At 41.7% G+C, this 20,475-nt stretch overlaps 1 protein-coding gene across 8 annotated transcripts in view; it reads right to left on the reverse strand.

The window, feature by feature from the left end:
- The window catches only part of CDH6 (cadherin 6), a 114,458-nt gene that overhangs the window by 73,462 nt on the left and 20,521 nt on the right, over positions 1 to 20,475 (reverse strand). The window lies entirely within an intron of this gene.

Consider the following 20,475-nt stretch of genomic DNA (forward strand, 5'->3'; position numbering starts at 1 on the left):
ATATTATCTGTCTTCTCTTTGAAGATAAAAAAAGTATAGCTCAGACTTAGCTATGTTGCTTTAGCTAAAATATTTCTTGTTCTCTTATCCCTCAAACCGCATCTCCCGCTTCAGTCATGCAGAAATGGATGAAATGGGAATCAGCTTGGGGGGATTTAATCACAGTGCCAAAAGGCACAGAGAGCCCTGGGGATTCGGCACCCTCTTCTAGCCATACAACTTTGACAGCAGGGAAATTTGAGATGAATGTATTTGATAGAATAGAGCCTGTACATCATCTCCATTAAAATCTGCATTTTTTTTTTCTGTTTCACTGCATTCTCCACGCTTACACACTCCTGCCAGAGGAGTTGAAAAGCACTTTATAGGCACCGAGCAGAGCCTCACAACACGTTTTTTTTTTTTTTATGCTAAGTGCTAACTTTATCTAAAAGATTGAAGGGGAAGGAGAAGAGGAAAATGAAGCCAAGAGGGATTAGTGCCAAAAGGGACTTACAAAAACATTTGCATGAGTTAAGTTAATGGGAATTAGGCACCCTTCTGACTTCAGTGCACCCCATGAAGGCATCTAGCTCCCGTAGATGAGCCCCCTCAGGGGATTTTGCAGGTCTCTTGAACTAACATTATATCTTTATAAGTCACATACAGAAGATTCTGTCAAGCCCAGGCCAACTGTGATTATTACTGAACATTTCTACTTCTCGTTGAAGTAAATGGGATTTAGGGCTATACAAGGGGTCAGCCCATACATCTCTGAGGGTATGACATGGAGCCTGAATAATCCAGAGGCTTGACAGCCCCTTGTACCAGCTGGCTGAGGGTGCTCTGAATTGAAAGGCAATGCGTGCGCATCCAGGGTTGTTATTGACCTGCTTCTGAGAGTCGCCCTGGATAGCCCCCAAAAGATGAATGTCTCTGTAGGGACTTGCATGTGCCAATACACAGTGGAGCAGGGATAAAATCTAGCTCATTTCACACCAGCTGTGGAGACGGTGCATCATCTTAGCACTGTTAGTGGCAGGGAAGTAGCTGGGGCGGTAAAAGCTATGGGGAAGCAGCCTGCTCCCCATGAAGTATTGAGATATCTGATATTCTGCTGTGGCAGAGGTTTCAGAAATGCCCAGTATTTTCAATGTAATGTTTTGTCTTTTCCTGATCCCTTGATCTTTGCGATTACATAAACCTTTTGAATTAGATGGTATGTTTTAAAACCTCATTGTCTTTTCAGAAAGAAAACAGCATCTCCCTTGCTGTAATGTCTCAGCAAGACAATTGAAAAGTATGTGGACAACACAAAATAACATAGAAATCCAATGATACGTAGCCTGCTGCATCCCCTGAGCACAACTGTAGTGTTAGTTTGCTATAGATGAGACCCTGTCAGAGGTTTTGAAACCTCTTCATACATTTTGCAGTGTGCTGCAGAAACAGCAGTCTTGGCCCTGGTGCTTTTCTGATCATGAAGCAAAGACAAAAGCAACAGCAGAAATGAGAGCAATGTCTGCTAATACAGTGAGTGCTATATAACCTGCTGGAGCACTGCTGATATGGGGCTGCATGCAAAAGTGTGCGTGTTTGTTCAGGTGTGAATATATGCATTGCCTCCCTTTGTTTACATGGATGCTTTTGTTTCCTGTGTTTATACAAGCTTGTTTTAAAGGCTGGCACATCTCATCTTCGAAAGCTGCGAATCCCTCAAATTCCATCCAAACTCACTGCCAGCAATCCACAGCTGTACACAGCGAGAGCAAACGACTAAAACAAGTGTAACTGGAAGGAGGACAATGCTGCTTTGCTCTTGTGTGAGCTTTCACTTTAGTCCTGTGAAGGACCCAATTTAGCAGAGCACTTTACTTTCAAGCTGTATATACTTTTACTGAAAACTGCTAGCAGACCTAAAGATAAAGATGTACTTGAACACTTGCTGAATCGAGGCCTAAGCAGCAGAGCATAACAGAGAAAACGTTGATCATTATCTAAGAAATGATGGGCTGGCATCACACTGATAGAAGTACTTTTTCAATGCACATAAAAACAGTAGGGATTACAGGTGAGGAATGGATTTCTGCATCTTATCTCTCACTCATTGAAATAAATGGTTTTATGTTTATAGCAAGTTTACTTAACTTGTTCTTCCAAACAAATTTTTTGTACTTGAACTGAGTAGGGAAGAAGGTGAAGGAACACTTAAAATTGTTCTGCAAGTTCAGGGCAGCCTCCATTTCTTATTTTTTTTTCCTCCAGCAACACATCTGTCAGTGTGGTAGAAGGCTCCATGTAGGAAAAGCTTTGCACTGAGACTTCCTCTTTGACAAATGGGAAGGAATGTTTTGCTTTACAGTGGTCTGACAGACCAGGCGTGAAGTGGCTCTGTTTATCAGCTGTGCAGGAGATCCCTGCACCTTGCCATTCCTAAAGTACCACAGTGTTTCTGAAACTGGGAAAAGCAAACAATGCCTGGTAGCAGAAATGTCTGCCCTGAGTTAACAATTTTCCTTGCAGGGAGAGAGAAGGGAGAATTTGAATTTGAATGTGCCCCCTGCTCTGTGCGTGCACATACATACACCTCCTGCCAAAAGATGCATCTGGTTCTATAAAAATCCCGGATCCTCTCGCATGAATGCAATCTGAAGTCATAGGTTTGCATAAGAACCAAATCCTCAGCCAGAGGGCTGTGAAGTATCTGTCAACTTGTCAGCTGGATGCATACAGAGCGAGCTATTTAGAGCTGATGTTGCTACTTAGAAGACAGGGACTTGGTTATCTTTTTACTTCTGTACACCTGTGGCCTATCTCACCTATGTTATAATACTTCACCTTTTTTTGAGCTAAGAGCAACCTCAAAGCAAGCAGTTAATATTCAGGTGCCCAAGCCCTTGTGTGAGACAAACCTTTCCCTAGGAGCACTGAGGCAATGAAGAGCCAAGGTGCTGTCCTGTGAGCAGGGCAGGGAGGGACCTGTGTGGGGGAGAAGAGCCCAACCAGAGTTGGGAGAGGCCCTTTGGTACTCAGCGGAGCCATTGTACAGCTGTCCCATCAGATCTGCGGGGAGGTGGTTTGGGAAAGGTCTGCTTTTACCATGGAAGCATCTGCAGCAAGATGGCCAGACTAGAGTCATATGAAACAGTAGGAGATAGAAGTCACCAGCACATCCCATCCTTGTGTCAGGGGACATATGCTCTGCTTTAATTTCTGGTTCAATCAACTACAGTCTTTGGACACAACTTCAGCCCAAACTATGCATGTTAAACGAACAGGCTTTCAGAAAATCAGAGTAAACTTGACCACGTCAGGTTGACCATATCACATCATTCTGCACGCAATTGCCTTCATAACAGAGGGCACTACCCTTAAAAGGGAGAAAATAAACCATGCTTTTGGTGCCACTGTCTCTAGATCAGCTATTGGTGTCTGCAGACTTTCGGGATGTTACTTAGGGGATGTACTGCAATCCTGTAATGCTGGCCAGTGATGTCAGAATCTCCTCCTAGATGCAGGTGTTGGTCAGCAAACCTGAAATTAAATCCCACTGTGATATTCTTTATCTGATTCCACTGAAACAAATGGGATAGTGGTTCACTGCTGACTCCTTCTCATGGTGTGGTCTGTGACAGTGATCTTGGAAACGACTCTGCAAGGCGAGCTCTCCCAGTCTTGCTCTGAAGTGCTCTAGCAGATTAAAAACAGTGGGATGGAGAAGGAGAGGTTGCTGAGCAGTTAATGGCACTAGAATGGGGAGACTGCATGTTGTGATGAACATTGCCATAGCTTGTGACATTGCCTGGTGCATGTGGTGCTGATTATACGAAAGGATCCAGCAGATGTGAAGGAAAATCGAGTTTCATCTCCTCCCAGCTATCACAGGCCCTCTTTGGTAAGTGGAGGATTATAATACTTTAGGAAAATAATGTATATATCTGCATGTGGCTGCAATAATGATGGATTTTCCCCCCAACCAAAGTAACTGTGATTGATGCAGCTGGTGCAACCTGTAACGAATGCTAAGGTTAATTGGAGCCAAGGGCACAGCAGTCCTTAAGTAACATTATTGTGTGGTGCACTCATGTGCTGTCATTAATTTTCCTATTTGTTTGACTTTACAAAAACACGTAGAACAAGTCTGAAAAGAACGGGAAAAAGATCTCAATTATACCTCTCAGTACTGAGGATGAGGAGGAGCTGAATCACCAAAGTGCTTGATGACATTCTGCTTTTGTAGCTCATAACGCCTCCAGGTAACTGGAGAGCATACTGTGCAGTGGCATTTGCTACATCTGTGCTCTCCTGTCTCTTCTAGCTGGTGCATTAAAAGATTGGGCATCATAACACTTCCAGGCCACAGGTATTTTATCACAACACAGTTCAACCTGAGTCAGAATTTGAACTCCTCTGACCAGCGCTGAAAAAAATATATGGAAATATATGGTTTAAAGCCACCTTGCTGCATGAGAACAAAGGTGTGGGAGATGTAGTCTGGAATCACTTTGAAGGTGGCTGGCTTCGGGTGCTGTAGAGGGGTGGTCAAAGATCCAAACAGGCTGAAGTGGGGATAATCTGCCTTCCACGTGATCCACTACAGGTAGCAACTGCTCTGAGCTCTGAAAATCTGAGGTGTTTATGATCTTTCTTTCTTGGAGCAATCTCGTTCACAACTGCTTCTGCTTGTACGCATCTCCAGTTCCCTTCTGGATGTTAGTGAAGCTGGGCTTAGCGGGATTATGCGTTGCAGTGTCTCCTGCAGCACAACAGCTCCATGTTGCATGGAAAAACAAAACATTTCCTCTCCTTTGTGTTTATTCGTACTGGGGCTGGGCCACAGAGCCCCGTGTTGTGGGATGTACTATAAAGCAGCCATAGCAGAGAGCAGAAGGCAGCAGGAATTACAACAGTGACGTGAATGAGAACTGATAAATCACCTGAAAAACGTTGTTTGTCTCTGCTGATCCCACAGTGTAGCACAAATACCCCAGACAAGTCCATAAAACATGTGAAACATTGTATACTTGTCAGAATAATCCAAACAAAAGCCCACCATCCTACTCCCTCCCCTCCCAGCAAACAATGCGGTATCGGATCTTTTGCTCTATCACGGAAGCCAACAAGTCAGAAATGATTCATATTCTCGCATGAAATGGATTTTTGTAAGATTTTGTTTGAATGAATGACGACTGTCAGAATACGGTTACATTCGGGTGTGAACAAAGAGAGCTTTCAGTGTAAATACAATGCCAAGCGTGTAAACTGAATTCATATCACAGATAAAATTAGATCCCCGTTTACCTATCTGAAGCGATACCTTCCAATGCCTTTGCAGGATTTCAGGGCAAACAATAAGGTGCCAGGTGCAAAACCTTCTCCCAGGTTCATTCCGTGGTAACAGACCAATAATGACATTTGGCCACCGTAAAGAAAATGTGCACCAGGAATAGTGACAGGTGTGTCTGTGCTGCCTACGTGTAACTCCGTGTGCATGCTTGTTCGCGCTTGCACCCTTGCAACATATTGCATGAGGGAGAAGAGGAGGTGGGAGCAGGGCCAGGATTTTTGCATGTTACAGATACCGATACGTGGGGTTTATTTTCTGTCTTTCTCTAAAGGCCTTCTGGCTGCTGTATTTCCTACATGAGAAGACTTCAAGATCCTTCCCTTGCTATCACTTATTCTAACAGCTACGTGCACCCTGATGAGACTGTTTCCTTGGACGTATGAGTGCACTTAAGCATGTATTGTGATGTGCCTTTTTATTTTTTTGGCTCAGCTGCAGCACAGAACTGTGGATATACTGGGAAATGAGGACATGGAGTTTTCCAGACTGCTGAAAACAACTCAGCTTCTGAAGAAAAGCAATTATTATTGCTTTTAGATTACTCCTTTCTTGGGAGACATAGTGCCCTGCCACTGTATCTGGTATTGCGCAGAAATCTATTGGGTGAGCAGTAATCTCTAATTGTCAATCTCAAATCTAACTAATAAGCAATTGAAAAAGCTGTAGGGGGGTGGGAGGGGGGCAAGTAAAACTCAAGCTCCCGAAAATAGTTCATGAATATATTTCACATGCAGGTTATTAATTATTCATTGAAAAAATCCAGATTGACTGACAGGATCACAGTCCTTTTTAGTGGTTCCTGAAATGCAGTCAGGTTATTAACTCTGCCCGTGGTGGTTTTTCTTTTTTAAATGGAAATGTAATTAGAGAGTAGGGAAAAAAAAATAAAAAAAAAACATTGGTCCAATTTGAGACAATGTTCTTTAGTAGTTATTTTAATGCATTAGAAAGACGGTACTGCAGTGCTGTAAAAGCTTGTATTTTATAGGGGGATGTATTGCTGGGACATATGACTTGGAGCAGTGCGTTACGACGATGAGCAAGACCTTGCTTTTGGCCCCTCTTTTATGATGCATCTCTCAGATCCTCAATATGATGTTACGTGATCCTGCAGAAACCATATGGTACGAACTCCTACACGCTGGCAAAGCATTTGGGCTTTAACATGAGTGCCATGCGTTTTTTCTTTTTTGCCAGTGCTTTATACTTCTAGAAAGGACTGCAAAGTTGATGTTACACAAAGGGAGCACAGTGTATTTTGATTCATTCTTAGAGGTGGCTTAAGGGCAGCTTGGGGTGTGAAGGTGAGGTTAAAGGTGACTTCAAGCCATGCTTACACACCACTGCTCCTCATGCAGTTTCTGCCAGATCGTGCCCTTGATCTCTTCCTTTCCCTTATTGCCATGTTTTGCCATTTTTAAGCTGCTTCTGCGTGTTGCACTCCAGGTCTCAGGTGGGCCACAGGACACAGGGAAGGGTGAAGTGCACAGTGCACTCCTGCAAAGTAGGTGTCTATTATGTGGAGACTTGTGATTATGGGAGAAATGGATTCAGTGCCCCAAATGATTCCTCCTAGTGCTATGTTCCCAGGAAACTCAGCAATATTTAGAGTAGCCTGAAGGCTATTTTAAGGTATGCCAGCTGCTAAACACAGCAGGGATTCATCAGGGTAATAAAGGACATTTTAGACCAAGTCCTGACTTATACTCTCTGCAGAGAGTGTGATAAAAAGAAATTGCTAGGAAAGCTCTGCTCAATCTGAGAATGCACCTGTTTTGGGATAAGCCTTCCAGGGCTGAGTTTAGGCTGAGGATAGATTTAAACTGGAGGAATGGTGACAATCGGCACTAATGCAAATAGACTGTGTAAAGGGAATAACAAGAGCGGAAATATTTAAGGTTAAAGATTGACATTTGCAACCTGGCTGTCTGGAGGCTGGGCCTCATGGCATTTGATTTTTTTTATTTTTTTTCCCCCATTCATTAAACCAATAACTCATTTGCAGTCCCCGTTAATGCAACTCAGCTGTGTGTGTTCTTTTACCAAGTGGTGAAAGGCACCTCCTTACAGAGGCGGTTGGGTGAAATGGTGTCTATGTGACTGCACTGTGAGTCTGATCACAGCATAATGTACTGAGTGCCATGCCCTGCTCCTTCACCTCTCCCACCGGGGTGAGTAACAAAGTGAAGAGGGGATTGAATGTTAGAGGAAAAATCACTCAGCTCCGCGCTTTCATGTGTGATTCTGAATCTGGGGGTTTTGAAACAGCATTAGCTGGGTAGAAATTGAAGCAGCAGATAAAAGCACGCTGCCTTGTTATATGTACTGAAAGAAGGATGCAGAGAAACTTGGGAGAAAGGCGATGCTATCGGCCCCTGCGACTTGTGCTGGCTGGCTCGGTGCAGCGCGCTGTCAGAAAACTATTCACCCTGTGTGGCCTGCACGCTGCCTGTACACGGACCCTTCCTTCACGGGGCTGCCCTCCTGCTCTCAGGAGACGTGATACGGCCGTACGACCGCCGGGAGGGGCAGCCGTGTCCCCTCGGGGCCGCGACGCAGCCCTCGGCGCCCGCTCGTAGCGGAGGGCTGCCGCGTGGGGGCGCTGTAGGCTCGGCGGAGGAGGGCGGCACCGCGGCCGGGGTGGGCCGGGGCGAAAGGGGGCTCTGCTACTGCTGGGCTCCGCTTTCGGAGCGCGTGTTTAAATGTGCCACCCCCCAAAAAAAGGGGGTTTTTATTATTATTTTTTTTAATTCTTGAGCACTTCGTAACAGCTCAGCTGGAAACAGAGAAAATTAGCGAGAAGTGAAATATCGACGAGAGCTTAATGCAGTTTGAGGTAGTTATTTTCGCTGCGGTAAGGCAGCAAGTCCAATTAACTGCTTCCTATTAAGTGGCCTAAAACAAAATAATGCGGTTATGACCTGACTGTGGGATGAAGAGACGCTGACCCTGAGTGCAGACGTAAATAATTTAATAATTTTCTGATGGCAAAGCTGCTACGGTGCGGAGAGGCAACAACTGGATGAAGGGATAAGAAGGGAAAATCATGCTGAGGATCGGCATTATTAAACGTCGCTCTCCTCAAATGCTGTCTGTTAGTCGCGAGGGCTTTGTTGGCCTGAACGTGGATTTGTGTCACTTCATGTCCTCCCTTTACACAGTGCAGCGGGGTGAATTCCCTTCTGCCCGTCTGCAAACTCCAAAGAGCAGTCATTTTCAAGGAAATTCATATGCAGAACCAAACTGAACATTGACATGGGGAGAACGCTTATCTAGTTTTGTCTTTGACCGATTCGAAAGCAACTGATCAGCCATCTCACAAGGCTGAAGTTTTGTTTTATTAGTCCATATAGATATATTTTTAATTACATTTTATGATGTTTAATCTCTTTGGCATCTAAGCAATTGGAACAGGAGCTAGAAGCTTGCATCCCGCTCAATGGATGGAGAAGGGGTGTTACGTTTCTCTGAGACGGATGAGGCGGTGTTTGCAGACGCTCTCAGAGCAATGCTTGCGCTGTGGTTTGCACTGCAGGGCCGGGTTAGCACACTCAACTGCCATGGAGACCTGCTGGAAGCCCAGCAATAGGAACAACGCTCCAGCAACCAAGAAAGACAGAAGTCTGGTGCGAGATTACAGCGTGCTTCCTAACAAGCTGAAATTTTTGGATGAAATCCTGCAATCCCAAAGGTTGCATTTGTTTTTCACATGGATGATTTATGACCACAATTTTCTCCCACTCTGTAATGACACTGCAGGTAAACTGTCTGGCTCGCCAAGCAGAGCGTGGCTGTAATGGGGAGGACAAGTGCACTGCAGTCTCACAGGCAGAGCCTGACAAAAATTTTAAGATGTTCTGATGCTTTTTGGGTGCTGAAAAAACACGCTCAGAGTGGCTTTCCGAATGACAAATGTTTCCCTGCAAGCCCAGGATGAATCTATACACCAGAGGTTATTTTTCAACTGCCACTTTTCACAGGCCAGCCAGCTTTGAGTTATTTGTTTTGGAACGGTATCTTAAAGAGACCTAAAAAGGTGTTGTTTTCAACGTACACTGTAACGATCTTCCTTATGATCATGTAATGATGCCATCTTCCTTAAACCTTTCTGAATGATGGCCAACGCTCTAAGAGTGGCTACGTGTGTAAGTGCTTGAGGCTGCTCATGTCCTTAAGAATATACCCATGTGTAAGTATTTACAAGACTGGGTTCATCTCTGCTAACTGGAGTTCACCGGAGCAATTTTTAATTTAGCTTTTTTTTCCTCTTTTTGCACTCTTGGGTATTCTTTGTCACATACCCTGATCGCTCCCTCTTGCTGGAGGGAGGGAACTCCAGAGGAGACTTGCCTTGAACAAGCATTCGCATCTGGTTGTGCAAGAGGCAGCTCTTGGGCACTCCTCCAGCTGTGGTCCAAGCCTGGTGCAAAGCAGTGCTCAGTGCTTGCTGCCTGCTTCGCATGGAACCAAGCTCAGTCTGCAGCACCCATCAGGACAAGGCTGCAGGGCTGAGCAACACGCTGTGATGCAGAGAGCCTCCAGCCCTCCCTGCTGCGGCCCTGACACCGCGCTGCACCAGCAGCTTGCCTTTATTCATCCTGCTGACAGGCAGCATTCACCAGCCTGCAGGTGGCATGGGGCTGGTACAGCTCGGCTGCTCTGGTGGGACCCAGTGCTACACAGGTACCAGCAAGTGCTGGGGTCTGCAGAGTGGCGTCAGCCCACCTTGTAAGGACGTTCTCATCACCTCAAAAGGGAAATCAGCAGCACCGCAATCAAATGCTGCCTGGGAGAGATAACTGCTCTTTAAACGGGTTGTATCAGATGAAAGGGAATTGAAGCACAAAAATCCAGAACTACCCTTTTTTTCCTAATATAATCAGTGTTTTTAGGCAATTTATCTGTTTATTAACAGGAAGGTTTTAAAACATTTCGCTTGAGCTGACATTCTTTAATTATTATATTCACACTGCTGAATATGCAGTCACACCAGCAAAAGCTTCAATGTGAACGAATACACAGATTCAATCTGTTTCTTTCTGTATATTTTTTCTAACTTGGTCATGTTTTCTTCCCCATTCATAATTATTTTTTTGTTTGCTTCTCACATTTCTTCTTAAATGTGTTTATTTTTTTTCTCCTTGCACTGTTGTTCCACTTGAAAACACCAGGATTAGCATGCAGATGTTTTTTTGATCAGTTTTTTTTTAATCATTCCCATTTTCCACAGCTTATTTTGATAGCTAGGGATTTCTGTTTGTTTGCTTGTTTCCAACCTTGTCTTGTTGCTTTCTTTTTTTTCTGATAAATACTTTACTCGTGCCTTCTGAGTGTAAACACCTTCTGTTTGCTATCATTTCCTTAAGACAGCATTTCAGAAAATATTTCTCCTTCTTAAATAGATTATGAGCTATGCTAACTATGCCAGTAACCTTCTATCTCCCACATTTTTAGTGCTTCGCTAACCATGAAAGCTTAGGTCAGATATACGGTTTCAGGAAGGTTTTGCCAAAAGAAAACAAAATGAAAACAAGGTTTTAAGCATGTCAATCTGTTGCAAAATTGTACTGCAATACCTCTAAAAATGGCTTCCAGAATTCTGCGGGGTTGCAATGTTTACTAACCATAGAGCAGGTACTGTAGAGCAAGAAATGAACAATTCATTTTTTGTGATTTCTTTGGAAAGAATAATCCCCTCTCTCTTTAAATAGGCACCAATGGGAATTTTGGCTGTCTTGTAATCTGCAGGATAAGTTTGATGACGGTTGAATTACAGTTAAGCCTGAGAGGAGAAAAGATGCTCACAGCTTAGCCTGGGAAAACTGCCACCAAATGCTATGTATGTGATGACCAGCAGGGTGAACAGAGCACCCATGGAAGTGGCGATATCTGCCATCACTAACTTTGTATTACGCACATGGAAGAGGTTCAGCAGTATACTCTTCTCTTGCATTAGAAGAAATAATCAATGGGTGTTATAGAACTGCTATTTCAGTATACATTTTTAATGTCAGGAAGCTAAAGTTGGGGTGGGCGCTGCTCTATAACCCTGAACGTTGTCAGAAACTCAGATTTCCACCACTGCTGTTTAATAGCTACGTATTTTTTTTCACAAACTTCTGTGCCTGAAGGTGGAGAGGGAAGCTGGTCTGTACCCCATTCCTTACAAGGCAAAAGCAGCCTAAGATCACTTCAGCCAAAATTACCTTCAATGATGTGTGCTGGGCAAGCTCAGAAATGCCGTGAACTTTAGTTGTGTGGGAGCCTGGCCAAATCAACAGAATGTGCTGCTCATTTCCAAAGTTCATTTAATGTCTAAAACTTTGTTCGTTAACAGCTCCTTCTCTCATCCTGAATGACCTGCTCTTTGCCTGGTGGGCAGTGCTGTTGCACAGAAAACAGTCACTGAGTCCTGGCAGCCCTGGGAGCAGCTCTGTGGCAGTTCCACAGAGTGCAGGGAGAGCTCAGTTCAGAGAGCACGAGCACAACCTACAAAATTAATTTGCCTGTTAGGGAGCTTTTGCCGCCACCACCACGCATTGGATTCCTGGAAAGGGGTATTGGCTGAAGTTAATAAGCAGTGAGATGTTGAAATGTGAATTATCCCTACAAGTTGTTTTTTTTTTTTTTTTTTCTACAAATAAGTAAATGGAAAAGTCCAGAGATTACGCTTTTGCCTTTTCTTTATTGCTAGAGGTCTCATAAAAAAATGGATCCTCTTTGAGTAATTTTTTGAGACAGAGTATCTTTTCCCCTACAAGAGAAAGCGGGAGATTATCTCTTACCTGTAGCTATAATCAGGATAATATTACAAATCTGTTTTTCCCCTACAATCCTATTTCTTTTTGCTAAAGTAATTAATTTCTTGTGGCACTGCATACTTCAGGAAGAAAACACAAAATGATGGTGCTACAGCAGAGCAGCAAAGAGGGGATTTTTTTCTTTCTTTCTTGTTCTGCAATATTCATCTGAAAATGCTTTAGGGCTTAGTCATCTTTCTTTAAACCTGTGGCAGTTAATAAGTGCTTTGCCAGCCCTCTGTGTCTGGTCATGAACAGACAAAGGCAGAAGGTCCTGTAGCCCTGAAGCCCCTTTGCACCGTTACAGCTGAAGCAAAGGCAATATGGTCAAGGTGTAAATCTCTTCCAAAAAAACCCAACCAGCTGATGTTAGTGCAAAAGTCCAGATGCTTGCTGTCTCCAGTGCGGAACTTGGATGTGTGAGGTTACAGAGGGATTATCCTAAAGCTGCCTCCTCCGAGTGGGAAATGCAGAGATTTCCCACCCCACCACAGCCATTTATTGCAGTAGGAACACAATTTAGCATCCCTCTGAACCATTATTACCATGCATATTTTAATGAGTTCCCATTTCTAAAGCACTTGGGCAGAAAGGAACAGTGCGAATGCTAAGTGTTACAGCTGTTATCGTTCACCTTCAGCTGATACGTTTCTGTCTTATTTAGCTGTTTGTGACCAAGAAGTCAACCTGTCTTTGGCCGGATTGTATTCACGTGAGCCAGTGGAGACCTTAGGAACAGAGAGATGGGGTCCTGAAGCCTCCCTTGCTCCATAAAGCTGAGAGGTAAGTTTGCTTGTAGTGTAATAAGTTACAAGTTGATAACAAAGTAATAAATTATTGCAGTTAAATTAAACTTATTGCCAATTCCATGTCTAAATAAATCATGAGTTGGACTGACTTGAAAATAACTCAGATGACTGTTCTTTTATCTTTTCCTCCTTGTTAGAAGTAATGTTTTCAAGGCTTTCTTTATATCCAAAAGCTAGAAATTCCACATTTTTCTAGTGAAAATTAAAATCTCTGTGTAATAGCATGATAATATAAATAATAACATCTCTTAACGAGTCAGAGATTTAAAGAAAATGAAAGCTAAGAGCGGACAACAGGAATGGTGTATACAGGGGATTCAGAAATGAAACAAACACCACCAAAAATTAAAATACAAGGGTCTGATTCATTGCTGCCATTCATATATCAGCTGAGAAAAAATCCATTAAAATCTACAGGTAAGATATCAACCTCCCAAACTCATGTAGTCCATTGAAAATTCTGCCAGGATCCTCAGAGGAAAGGGAAGAGCAACAATCCTATGCAAATAAGAGCAAACGTAAGCCCTGTCATTTGACCAGACTGAAAACTAGATCATGTCCTCAGCTGCTATAAATGTCATGGTTTTGCTTTGGCTTTTTTTTCCTTGACTAAATACTGATTTGGCTGTCTGATGAAATGAACCTTCAAGGCTGAATTTCAGGTCTAACTTAGACTTCACTGTAAAAAAGATGATGTTCGCATGACCTGAACAGTTATATTCATTTTAGATGCATCAGCATCTATTTATAAGAGGGTAAAATCCATTTATTTTATTCTATTTATGGATATGTGTCACATGGTCTGTTTGCAAACTTATGCTTCTATTAAGGTGCCTAAATACTTAGAGAATTTGCAGACCCCAATGCGTGGCTCTGCAAGATCCCAAATAAGTTATCATTGGCTTCATGAAGTAACTTCTCCACTGTAACTGAGCAAATGATCTGCTCCAGGATGAAAAGACCATAAAAACTAGTGATACAATACTCTTTATTGAAGAAACAAACAAACAAAAAACAAAAAACCTCAGCACAAGTAAGAATTATTTATGAAAGGAATGGTACTGCTACTCAAAGCTTAAATTAACCAATTCCTCTTTAGAAACTGTTCTTTAATGGGTAGTTGTAGAACTGAGGGTAACTTTGGTTCCCTCTTTCTGTTCCCCCTTCATGGGAGGTGATATCATAAATCAATGTTTTAATTTTCAACACATGGCTTGAATACATTGGGTATATTGCTATAGATCTTTCACTGCACACCTAGAGTGTGAGAAAAGTTAATTCCACCCTCAGATAAGACACTGCACTGTCTGTACTTCTCTGCAGATATGAGAAAATAAAGGCTATGACCTCTTTGAGCAATTCAGTATACTGTAAAAAGATTCAGAGGTTCACATATCCTTACCCCGCTTGCTTCCATCGTAAGTCAGCTACTCTGAGATGAACATTTTGTTTTTTTCAGTCCCTTTGCTGATGCAATCCTTCTGCAGTGTAGACATTTGACAGCTGTGGAAGCCAAAGACCTTTATGTATCCACAGAACAGATAAACTGCAGTAATGAAAGTTTCTCCACCCTGAGTTTTGCAGGGACTGTGTTGGTGTGCAGGCTGGCAGCACTGTGCTCCATACCACTTCTGCTACTGTTTCATGGGTGCCGCAGTACTACTGGAAGTCTCAAGAGATGATGCTATTACTACAACCCCTACTATTTATTTTTTATATATGAAAGGGAATGAAAATGCTTGTTTTGCTTACGCAGTCCTCTGAAGAGTCATTAGGTGGTACTGATGGTGCTTTTGACTGCTGGCATCTGCTCTAGCTGAGGTTTGAGTAAGGGGCCTTGAAGGTAGAAGGCTTTCAAAACCTGTCTGCTTGCCAGTCCCCTGAGGTATCCTATCTATGGCGATACCAACATGTTGAAAGATGTGTGATGCCAGCCAGCCAGGTGCAGAGTGATAGTTTACTGAATGAGACAAGAACATGAGCATGAAGTAAAGATGCAGAATTTCTCTCGAAAGGCCTTATAAACACTCTTACTGATTTTTTTTTTAATAGTTTTTGAAATAATGTTCATGAAAAGCTTTTGGAGAGTGTTCTGTGCTGTTCTATCATAGCCCTCCTCCAGAGGCATTTAGCAATCCACAGCACTGTGGAGAAAAGATAAATGCTGTACGTCTTTCTTTTTTGAAAAAAGACAGAACTTTAAAGGCTGTTAAAAGGAGATATAATCATATCATGCATAATTCTACTTAATGTAGTTTCCTCCACAAGTGTTATTCTACATTTCTTCCTTTGACAGTATTTCTTTTAAGTGCCAGTGGCCTGCATGGCACCAGAAGTGAGGCTGCTACATGTAACCCATCCTGAGCAGAAGTCAGGTCAAAATGGCAACTCTGGTGTTTGTTGTTGTTGTTGTTGTTGTTATTTGCATGCCTGATAAAGGAAAAATCCCACAAACATTCAAAATGTCCCTTATAGTGTGAGCTGCTCCCACATCCTTTTCCTTCTTTGATCGGGGCTTTTAAAGAGATCATCTTTATTGGACTTAGGAGTTCAGCCTCCTATTTTTGGCACATCATCCAGACTTCTGACTTTGCAAGGAAAGGGTTTGAGCTTATAAAGAGTATTGATATTATAAGGTATGTGAGTTGTGCCCAGATCCAAATACTCAGGAGTACCGAAGGCTTGCAGTTTCTAGGTGTACACCCCGTTATCTGGAGCAAGCATCACCCAGAACACTGTCTCTGTGAAAATGTTCTCCCTATCCTTGGCATCCTTTTAGTCAGGCAGAAGCCATGCACAGTCCAAGTGCTCCAAAGCATCCACTGCTTTGCTGTCACAGAGGCTAGTTCATCAGATGATAAAGGTGATGACAGCTCTTTAAAGTTATTCAAGATACACATGGATTTATTCCATTTAAGGACTTGGCCCAGATTCTTTTTTTTGTTTCTTTGTTTTTGTTTTGTTTTAATGCATTTGCAGATGGCAAATATGCACTAAACGTGGCCAAACTACTGGTTTTTGAGGGCAGTGACTCTATGCTATGCTAATTTGAGGTTTTACGTTTATGCAAGCTAACCTGGAGGGACACATTTCAGCAGCAGAAAGACTCAAGCTGCAAAGTGCAGAGCTGGATATCAGTAACCCATTTAAAGCTGGGGTGTGGATGCAGGGGTGGCTGTGTGCTCACTCTGAAGAAATTCAGAAAACAAGGTAGGAGGAGATGTTAAGAGATCTACTTCATACATTTCTTTCATTCATTCATGTCAAGACGAAGTCACTAGCACAACGTAATCTCAGTTCAGTATCCAAACACATTCACTATGTGAAGGTATTTGACTTCATGGATTAGATTCAGGCCAGCTGACATTCCACCACAGTCTGATATTCACATATTCTCCTGGAAATTATGTCCCCATGATAAAATTTAAGTGCACTGTTTGTTGTGTAGTGGAACTTGATTAGTAGTCATCATCTAATGGTAGAGGTTTAGAGATGTGTATGAAACAAATGTCCACAGGTTGTTTTTTTTTTCATCTGTCAGTTCTTTTGACACAAACACTCTGTCTGTATCTGCAAACTGTGCCTACTGTTTTGATGTACAAAGTCAACATTTCCCGCAAAACTTTGTTACTGCAGAAAGTAACTGAGAATAACCATAAAGTTTCTATTGACTGAAGTTGGGCAGTTTACTGTCTAGTTCAAACTGTGCAGCAATAGAAATAAAATACAGTTTTGAACACTTTGAAGAATTGCAATTAACAAAATATAGCAGCATAGGGCTTTTTTTCTTTTTTTTTTTCTTTTCTTTTTCTTTTTTTTTTTTTTTAATGGTAACAGTTCTATCTATGAATACAGTGGAAAGATATATGCGAAAACTGAGGGCAGAATTTATCCTAAAGACCACTAAGACACATACTGCAGCCTTCTTTGACCTCTAGAAGTATCTCGTGAATGCTCTGTACGACACTGTTTATTTTGTAGTTCTTTCTCTTCCTTTCAACCAAGAACTGTGATATCCTCATGTTGTACCTGATTCCATGTTGTTTCTCAAGATAAGTGATGCACAAGAGTACATTGTTTTTTTTTAATTTATGATTCATTTAAGTGAACTAAGAAGCCATCTTTATGAGCGAAAATCACACTGACCTCACCTGAAAATTTGGTACACGAAAGACTGTAAAAATCATTCTAGTTATTACAGACTGAATCATAATATACCAGATGTTCAGCTATTTTTTTTAATAAGTATGCTTTAATTGAAGAAAAGCATATTTGATGTGTTTAATTTATACATCTCTTACAGGGTAGAGCTTGCTTAGCCACTCTGTTCTAGTATAATTTGCTGCAAAGTTATCCATATTTTGGTCAAATAGTCTTACAACCAAGACTGATTTCTCTGAATGTATTTTCCAGCTGGGACTCTATTAGGTTAGAGCATTGCTTTATGCAGTTACAACCTGTGGGCACTAATGTAAAACCAATAAATAATAATATGTTGTTGTAGAATAGTTTAGATAAATAATTAATTCCAGAGATTAAGTATGAACTACTTGCTCATTCTGTTGTGTCACTGGCCACAGAAGTCCCATGACATTGCTTCTGCTCTCTGGCTGTATGGTTGTACGGCTGTATGGCTGAGGATTTTTCAGGGGGAAAGAGGAGGCGAGCTGACTGCTTTCAGTTCGTGGGCATGTCTGCTGCTGATAATGTATTCATGCATTTTCTTCTGATTTCTTGGACCAGTTTTTCAGCTCATGCTTAGCATAATAGCTCACTGGAAGTCAAAGGAATGAGATTTGTTTTCCTCTTTTGACTGAGAATGTGACTAGCTAAAATCTCAACCAGAACTGAAGAATAAGATAGAAATCTTGAGTGTTGCTAATCCTGAATCTAAGGGACTTACTCCTCACAGATACTGCTTAGTCCCTGATTCAGCACAATCTTTTGAGCTTTTGCTTAAATCCCACTGACAGTAATGGCCCACAAGCACACACCGAATGTTGAGTGCCACAGGAAAACATTATGATTGAAGTACTCAGTTCTTCTAACAGTAGTTGCTTGAAATATGAATACAGCCCTACAACTGAAATGTCATGTCCTGAAAAGCCATGCATCTGAGAAATCTTCCTCTGATTGTGTTGATGCTCATTTTTTGCTTTGAAGAACCAGCAGTTTTCAGATGATGGCTCTAGTATTTTAAAACTTAAAGCCCTTGAGTCAAGACAAAAACTAAGCTATTGATCAAAAGAAAAGCCATGGAGATGTTGAGAGTTCAGATAAAGAAATGAAAATACTTAAATATCAGTATTTCTTTTCAGGCTTTTAATGGCTTAGTGATGAGGGAAGCTCAAGAGGACAAAAATCCCGTCTTCCTTGCTGTGAACCAGTGGAGCTCACAGCCCCTAGTTGACAGTCTTTTCCCTTAGCTCCACAGGCTATAACCACCCTATCCCAGCCTTCGTGAAATGAGTGTTAAATCCACTGAAAAGTACCAGAAATGGAAATAAACAAAGAGGGGGAAAAAAAAAAAAACCACAAAGAAATATGCCATACAATTTCCTGAAGCAGCTGAACTTGGAGAAGAGAAAGTCAAGAGGAACATTAGGTCAATTTGAAAATAGAAAGATAACAGAACGTATCATTGTTGTTATTTTCTATTTGAAAATAGCCTTGCCTGCAGCGGAATAAGTTCTACTCTTCCCCACTAAGGTGTATATATTTGTCTTGCTTTTGTACTAATGCAAGTGAGTAAAGTTTGGCCAGCAGTGTTAACGGCATCTACCCACCTCTCCTTCTACCTGCTAGCATCCTAGTAAAAAGCAGCAGCTCCTGCTCCATTGCTTCCCAGCATAAAGCATCAGGATATATATAGGATCACCCTCTGTCTTCCCTCCTAGCAGGGGGTGCCCAGCAATAATCTAATAAGCAGGACAGGGAGGCTCATTGGAAAATATCACTGAGACAGATGTGACTAGTTGCACAAAGTAAATGTCAAGAAAGAAATTTCTCTCTGGGAAAGTGTGTCAGGCAAGCCTCCGGCATGTATATCTGGATTTCACCCTCTAAAATAACATTAGCTGAACAACATTTAGCTCCTACGTTTGCAGATCTCAGCCTCACTCTGCCAAGTGCTGATTCCAATCCATCCCAATGGACTTCAGGGGCACTGAAAAGCAACTGAGCACAGCGAGAGACAATATCCATCATTTTGCAGGATCAGAACCATCACATGATACAAGAGGCCAGCTTTTCCTCTGACATATACAAGGGGATGAAGTACTCAAAGATCAATACAACAAACTGGTGCCAGCAATGTTCACATAGGCAATTTTTCTGAAGCAGCAATGGTAATAATAAAAATAATCAACAATGAAAATGTAAACCTGAGCATGGTTTCTCTTAGATGCAAATTAAGATTTAAATATAAAAATGATAGGCTTGTGCTAATCCTTCTTAGGAAGTCATAAATTGTTAATCGGACCCTAGGCAGTGTTGTTTAATACCAACTTTAATAAAATAGCTGCCTGAAGCAGAAAGACAGTTGGGATCCTGACTCCAAAACTTTGGTAGCCTCATCCACATCTTTGTAGCCTGAGGCTCTTACACTACCATTGATACCAACTCCTTTGAAATATGCTCATTTTTTAGGCTGCTAAATTATTAAACACCTTATTAGTAGAAAGATTAGATGGAAGAAAAGTCATCTCTGTATGACGGAAAATGGATTGGAAGAGGAAGAAAAAGTTGAGGGAATATTTACATAAAAGATACAGCTCTGTTGTTGATATACAGAGGTAATCCATAATCCATAATTCATTTAAGAAATGAACCCATCAAATTACATCACAATGTATGACAAATTGCTACTGTTGAGCTATCCTGTGATAAATTACATAAAATCATTCTTGTCAGAGTAAAACTTGTTTGTGAAAGCAATGTCACTGAAAGGTTATTTTCCCTGTTGTTCCATTGGATCTGTCTGTCGTGCAGTGTTTTGCATTTCCATCACATGCCTTCATAGGGAGGGGTCGTGAAAGTTCCCTTGTACAGGGTAACTACAAAGTTTACCAAATTAAAACTACTCTGAAAGTTGCAAGAGAGGAGAAAGGCAGAAGGAGGAGAAATGTTCCTTCTTTATCCCTTATTGATACATGTCAGTAAGATGAGCAGATATTTTGACAAAACTAAAAGCAAAAATCAGACATTTCCCTAAGTGAAATGCCTTCTCCTTGCATGTCCAGAGCTGCTTGTTAGCATGGTAATTGTTTAGTTTAATATGCAATACAGAGCACACTTGCTACTTTGAAGTGCTTATTCATGATGTCATGGATATTAGTGTATATTTCTTAATTACACAACAGGACAATCTTTTCCCCCTCCAACCTACCCTTTCTGTTGCTCTGATTGGTTTCTTTAACTAGCCAGAATAATCATTTTGCCACACAGAAGAAGATAAGGAAAAAAATTGTAAACAATTTTAAAAGCCATTTTAATTTAATAACAAATTGGGAGCTGTACTTTGTGTTAAATTAGCACTGCA

The sequence above is a fragment of the Gallus gallus genome, chromosome 2, assembly GCF_016699485.2.
Source record: "Gallus gallus isolate bGalGal1 chromosome 2, bGalGal1.mat.broiler.GRCg7b, whole genome shotgun sequence".
NCBI classification, from domain to species: domain Eukaryota; kingdom Metazoa; phylum Chordata; class Aves; order Galliformes; family Phasianidae; genus Gallus; species Gallus gallus.